The sequence below is a fragment of the Gekko japonicus genome, unplaced genomic scaffold (genome assembly GCF_001447785.1).
Source record: "Gekko japonicus isolate JY-2015 unplaced genomic scaffold, Gekko_japonicus_V1.1 scaffold453, whole genome shotgun sequence".
Classification (NCBI taxonomy): domain Eukaryota; kingdom Metazoa; phylum Chordata; class Lepidosauria; order Squamata; family Gekkonidae; genus Gekko; species Gekko japonicus.
The window spans coordinates 534,703-541,300 of NW_015168663.1; positions in this window are offsets into that span (position 1 = coordinate 534,703).

The following is a 6,598-nucleotide window of genomic DNA, read 5'->3' on the forward strand; positions in this document are numbered from 1 at the left end:
CCGCCGCCACATCCACACTCTTTTTCTATTTCCTTGCACAGCATTTTACACATATACATTCCCACTGTTATTTGTGCATCAATAATCAGCAGTTCACATTATATGTATAAATGGTGTACACTCTCCATATAAATACTAGTTAAATTTTTATATAAATTGTACAACCTGCATACAGAAACAAATCTATAAAATAGCACCATAAAACCCACAATACCAAGGGCAAAGAAAGGAGAAATGAAACTGCTGACAAAAATATAAACAAATATAAAGATTAATGAAAAAACCCCCCCCAGAATTACAACTGAACTCAAGATAGCAGAGATCTGTCTCCCTGGAAGAAATTGCTGCTTTTGAGGGTGGACTCTGTGGCATTATATCCAGCTGAGGCCTCTCCCTTCCCAAACCCAGCCCTCCACAAAATCTCTAGAAATCCCCCAGCCTGGCACTGGCGACTCTTGTGAGGCCTGGCCCCACGGCTCCCTTCCTCCCTCCCTCCTTGAAAGGCCAAAAGAGGCCAGGAAAGGGCCCTTCCCCCACCCTTTGACTCACAGAGCCAGTTAGAAGCCCTCCCCCCCCCCCCGAAAGTTCTAATTCCTCTCTCACCGTTGATGCCTGGAGTTAGTTCCCTGCAGAGGCCATTTCAAAAGGTTTTGGGGGGGATTCAGCCGTCCCTGGAGGGATTTTTTTACTTCTTGGATTTTTCTGCAGACACAGGAAGTATACTGACTCTGTAGGAAAAGCTGTTGGGGCAGAGTGAGCGTCCTGTTAGTGGAAATAAGTATCCGCACACGGCGCCCTCTGTTGGAAATTAGATATATAGATAGATATGGAGCAGAGGTCCATCAGTGGCTATTAGCCACAAGGTATAGATATGGGCGTTGGGGCAAGTGATGCTCTGTCTTCTTGGGGCTTGGGGGGGGGGGGTCAACAGTGGGAGGGCTTCTAATGTCCTGGCCCCACTGGTGGACCTTCTGATGGCACCTGGTATTTTTGGCCACTGTGTAACACAGAGTGTTGGACGGGATGGGCCTTTGGCCTGATCCAACATTGGCATCTCTTATGTTCTTAAATATCAAGGATGTGCATCAAAAACTGTTCAAATCACTACATTGTGTAGTTAATATTTTGTATTTATTATCTTTATTATAATTATCTCACCTATTCATTTTTCCTATTCCTTATGAGTTTCCATTGGTTTTAATAGAAAATGGTTTCAGCTATAGGAATTTTTTTGTACTTGTTCATTACGTCACAGGAACTCCGCACTGCATGGATGAGGTGGGACATGAAGATATTTGCAGATCCCATAGGGATGCCAGCCTCCAGGTGGGATCTGGGGATCCCCCAGAATTACAACTAATCTCCAGACTACAGAGATCAGTTCCCCTGGAGAAAACGGAAATTTTGGATGGTGGAATCTATGGCATTGTATCCCATTGAGGTCCCTGTCCTCCCCAGGCTCCATCCCCAAATCTGCAGGAGTTTCCCAACCTGGACCTGACACCCCTACTCCCCCATGCCCTGACAGTGGCCTAGGGGGACCTAGCAGCCCTGTGGAGAAATCAGACTGAGGCATGAAGCCTCCTTTCCTTATATGGGATGAATCATCTTGCAAACCCAGTTGAGGAAGAGTAAGGGTTTCTTTGGGGTATTCGTGTACAGATGTAAGAACGTGAGAATACAAATGTTGGCAACAATGTTTGTTATATATTTTATTTATTTATTATTTGCATTTATATCCCACCCATCCCATGGGCAGGCTCAGGGCAGGTAACATCATTAGAATAGATACAATTTCAGTTTAAAACATTAAACATTAAAACACGATAAAACATTATAACAATTTAAAAAACGGGTCCTGCTTGGAACATTTGGCTATAAAGTCCTGGCCCAATGGTACAATGAGTTAAAGGCCAGTTGTTGTTGGTCAGTAGACAGGTGACAGACAGGTGACAACAACCATAAAAGGCCACAAATGGGCACCCGCCACCTCAACCAAAGGCCTGGTGGAACAGCTCCATCTTGCAGGCCAGGTGGAATTGAAGGAGATCCCGCAGGGCCCAGGTCTCAATAGGGAGCATGTTCCACCATGCTGGGGCCAGGACAGAGAAAGCCCTGGCCCTGGTTGAGGCAAGACGAGCATCCTTTGAGCCAGTGGCCACTAGGAGGTGTTGATCTTTCAAGCGTTACACTCTTTGAAGCATATATGGGAAGAGGCGGTCCCTTAGATATGTTGGTCCCAGGCCGTATAGGGCTTTGAAGGTCAAAACCAACACCTTGAAGTGAATCCAGTACTCAACTGGCAACCAATGTAGTTGGCAGAGCACGTGCCTAACGTGAGCCTGCACAGGCGCCCTCACATTCTGCATCAGTTGTAATTTCTGGATCAGCTTCAAGGGCAGAGCGAGTTGCAGTAATCAAGTCTGGAAGTGACCATTGCAGGGGTCACCATCGCTAGGTCTTGGGGGGAGAGATAGGGCTTCAGTAGCCTGATCTGCCTAAGATGGAAAAACACAGATCTGGCAACTGCAGCAACCTGGGCCTCCATGGAGAGAGAGGCATCCAGTGTCACTCCCAGAGTCCTCACTGTCTGGGCTGGCACCAAAGGCGCCCCTTCCAGTGTGGGGAGCCTGGCGCCCCCATTCAACCCCCCTCGGCCCAGGTACAGGACCTCTGTCTTTGATAGATTCAACTTCAACCGACTCTGTCGCAACAATCATTCCAGGACGATTCTACCAGAGACGGGCTGAGCTTGGAGCCAAAGAACAATAGCCCACCAGGACTCTGGAAGTAACCAGTCAAGAAGTAATGTTATATAAAGCCTATCGTTGGGAGTGGGGTGTGTTTGGGTGTGGCAATTGCATGCTATTTAAACAGGGCTGTGGCCCTGGAGTTCTGTCTTGTTCTTGCTGAAATCACTAATAAAGTAGAGCTGATCACTAGACCTGTGGTCTGTTCATTCATGGAACCCACTATTTAACAATGTTCAACCTGGGTTTGTCATTAGCCACAACAGTTAGGCAATGGATACTTCTACCGGCAGTCCCTGTTTGCATGCTATGTGTTTGCACATGATGAGGCCAGAGTGATCTAACCTTGTGCCACATGCAATATCATCTGAGCTATGGCTTCCTGAATAGGGTTCATATTCTCTTCACTGGTGCAGTATGATTGGCTATACATGTAGCTGGATAAAATGGAGAAGCGGAGAATGTTGTAAGCCATTTTGGGTCCCCTGCTGGGAGAAAAGTGGGGTACAAATGAAGAAAATAAATAAACTCTGTGGTCTGTTGCAGCAGCATAGGTAAAGCGGAAGGCAGTGAGGGGCAGGTATTGATTTTTGTCTCTCCCTTGAGTTAAATGAGGATAGTTTAAAATATACCACTCCCTTTACTGCATCAGCGTGTTACTTGTGACAGGGGGTTTATGGATGGAGAAAGCTTAGAACACCAACTAAATCTCACTCCTCCCTTCCTCTATCCAGTGTGCCAGTTCTGGTTGCTATGCTGGCAGGGTCATGCCAGCAGCAACATTGCCCTGGCATACCTCCCCACCCATGCTTCAGTGATGCGCCACTGGCACGGGGCTCCTGATGTAGGCATATGTTCAGGATATGCTGGCACAGGGGAATAATTTGGCATCCAGTGGCTCTCAGGTTGGTGTATTGGAATCACAGGATCACGTATCTCAAAGAAGTAAGAGTCCGTGCTCTGAGAAACATTTGGCACACAACACGGGCCTGTAAAGTTTTACAAAGCTGTTAGCAATATGGAACGAATGACTAAGCAAAACAGAAACAAAAGAATAGATCTCCATGTGTCAGAACATAGTCAAGATGATGCAGTAAAAATGCCTCAAAAACAACAAGGTGGAAATTTTCTATAAAATTCTTTATTACCGCCTGTGGTAGTAGCAAATGATGAATGATCCACATCTGGGGAAACAAAACAAGATCACTAAAGAAAAGATGGCAGGATAAACTGATATACAGTGGAACAAACACTTCATTTTCTGAATCACCAACAGTAAAATCCATTTATGTATCAAGGTCATCTGAGCTGATCACCAAAAGGGAGAAGGTAAATTAATTTAGGTCCACTTGGAGAGGCAAGCATCAAAATGCCAAAGGCATGGCATTTTGAGAGCACAGGTGGCTGAAATGACCTAACATGCAAACATAAACATAAATGAGTGCAATTCTGCTTTTGCAAGACTGTCTTCCCTATTTATTATAGTGGCCAGAAATTAGTTACATGGGATCTTTCACTAGCAGAAATACATGCTGGCATACAATAAGTTTAACTTAACACAAGCTGCTACATCTTTTTTTTGTTTGCATTTTGACTTGCACAAGAGCTCTAGTTGAAATGTTCTGGTGGACCTGAGCCATGGACCCCAGTACTCCACAGACTTGACCCTCAAGGCCTTGAAGAAGGGTTGGGAAATACCCAGAGATTTTGGGGGTGGAACCTGGGGAGGGGAGGGTTTGGGGAGGGGAGGGACTTCAATGAGGTATGATGCCATAGTGGTCATTTTCTCCAGGGGAACTGATCTCTTGTCAGCTAGAGATCAGTTGTAATTGCAGGAAATATCTAGCTACCACCTGGAGGCTGGAAACTCTGCCCTGATAGATATAGGGTTACACTTAGAAAATAAATGTATTAGTGACACATATTGAGGAAAGTTTGTCCACAGGGAACATAGTGATTATTTGAAGCTAAGGTGGTGTTTCTTCTTGAAAGAGATGGAACACGAGAAGAGCCCTGATAGATCAGACAAGTCATTCACCTAGTTTAGCATCCTGCTAGATTCTGGAATAGGGTTTCCAGCCAGGTGGTGACTGGAGATCTCCTGAGATTACAGCTGAAGAGATCACTCCACCTGGAGAAAATGGCTGCTTTGGAAGGTGGACTCTATGGCATCAGGGATTAGGACTCCGGGACTAAAAAGACAGCTTTAAACTTGAGAACGTCTCTCTATCAAAAAAGAAATTACTTTATCAGAAGGCTAAAAGGCTAAAAGGCTGAAGTGGTGTGATATCCAAGATCTACCACCTCTTACTACAGAAAAGGGGGTAAATCTAAACAAATTTGATCCAAGAATGATCCCTCCTCTGAATGCCAAAACTCTGCACATGTGCAGAGCACTTTTTCCTTACTACACAGTAACCATATGCATCTACATATCTGGTATTACGAGATGATTTCTAGACTGGAGGGAGGGAGGGAGAGCCAGCATGGTATAGTGTAGGAGTCCCCAACCTCTCCAGCCTCATTGGGTCTTGATACTTTCTGCGATAAGACGCCCCATTATTTATTGGACCTGATGACTCTGAACCACTATAGGGCTTTTATGCTGGCCAAATTAAATGCATTCCCCTCTAAAGTCTTACAGGGCAGATATCATCAAGCACCCCTTGAGTGAAAGACTCTGCTCCTGCAGAGTGAATACCCCCAACTCAATTCAGTATATATTGCTCCACTGTTCTCGGTATGACAGTCCCCATAAGGAACTATTTCCAAAGCTCTCCTTACCCCCTAACTATTTAACTAATTTTTCTGAACTGAAAATTTCAGTTCTTTAACCTCTACCCAACCTTCTGTAGACCCCAGTTTCTGCTAAAGACAAGAGAAAATCCCAAATGTCAAAATATTTAAGGTCAATGGAATCTGGCCTGAGCCAGCCTCTTCTCTAATAACCTTAGCCCCATCTGATGTCAGTGGCTACTACTACCAATCAGAAAGTTATTAAAATGGTATTCTCACCTCACAAAGAAGAAGAAGAGAAGAGAAGAGATTGGATTTATACCCCGCCCTTCACTACCCAAAGGTGTCTCAGAGCAGCTTACAAACTCCTTCCCCTCCCCCTCCCCACAACAGACACCCTGTGAGGTAGGTGAGGCTGAGAGAGCTCTTGACAGAAATTTTTCTTTTTCAAGAACACCTCTTATCAGAGCTATGGCTTCCCCAAGGTCATCCAGCCAGGTTCAAGTGGAGGAGTGGGGAATCAAACCCGGTTCTCCCAGATTAGAGTCCACGCACTCAACCACTACACCAAACTGGCTCTCTGTTTGTTAGCTGTTAGTAGTTGTTAATGATTGTGAATTCCATGACAAACAGGTGATCTAGCCCAAACCAGCTTGTTCTTTGTCCAAAAGAGATTCAATTTGGCAGGATGGCCCAATGTGAAATAGAAATGAATAGGTCATTCTAATGTATACCTCAGGGGTCCAAGATCCCAGATACTCTAGGTGGTACACTTGAGCCCTAGTAAGGTTTTAGGGGTTCTTTTTTATATAATCTATTTATTAATTTTCCAAACAAACAAACAAGAAAATGCAAATACATATTTTAGGCACATCTACAAAATCATACCATACTTCTTAAATTCATTAATCTCTTATAGATAATATTAGTTCCAATATAATTTCAAATCACGCATTTCAAACCTTTCTGCTCCCATATTATATCTGGTAACTTTTTCAGATTATCTAACCTGAAGCCAAAGACCAAAGAGTCAAACAGCTAATTATCCCCATACCTGACACTTATTATTTAGATTAATCACCATCCTAATTCCAATTATAGTGCCTTTAATA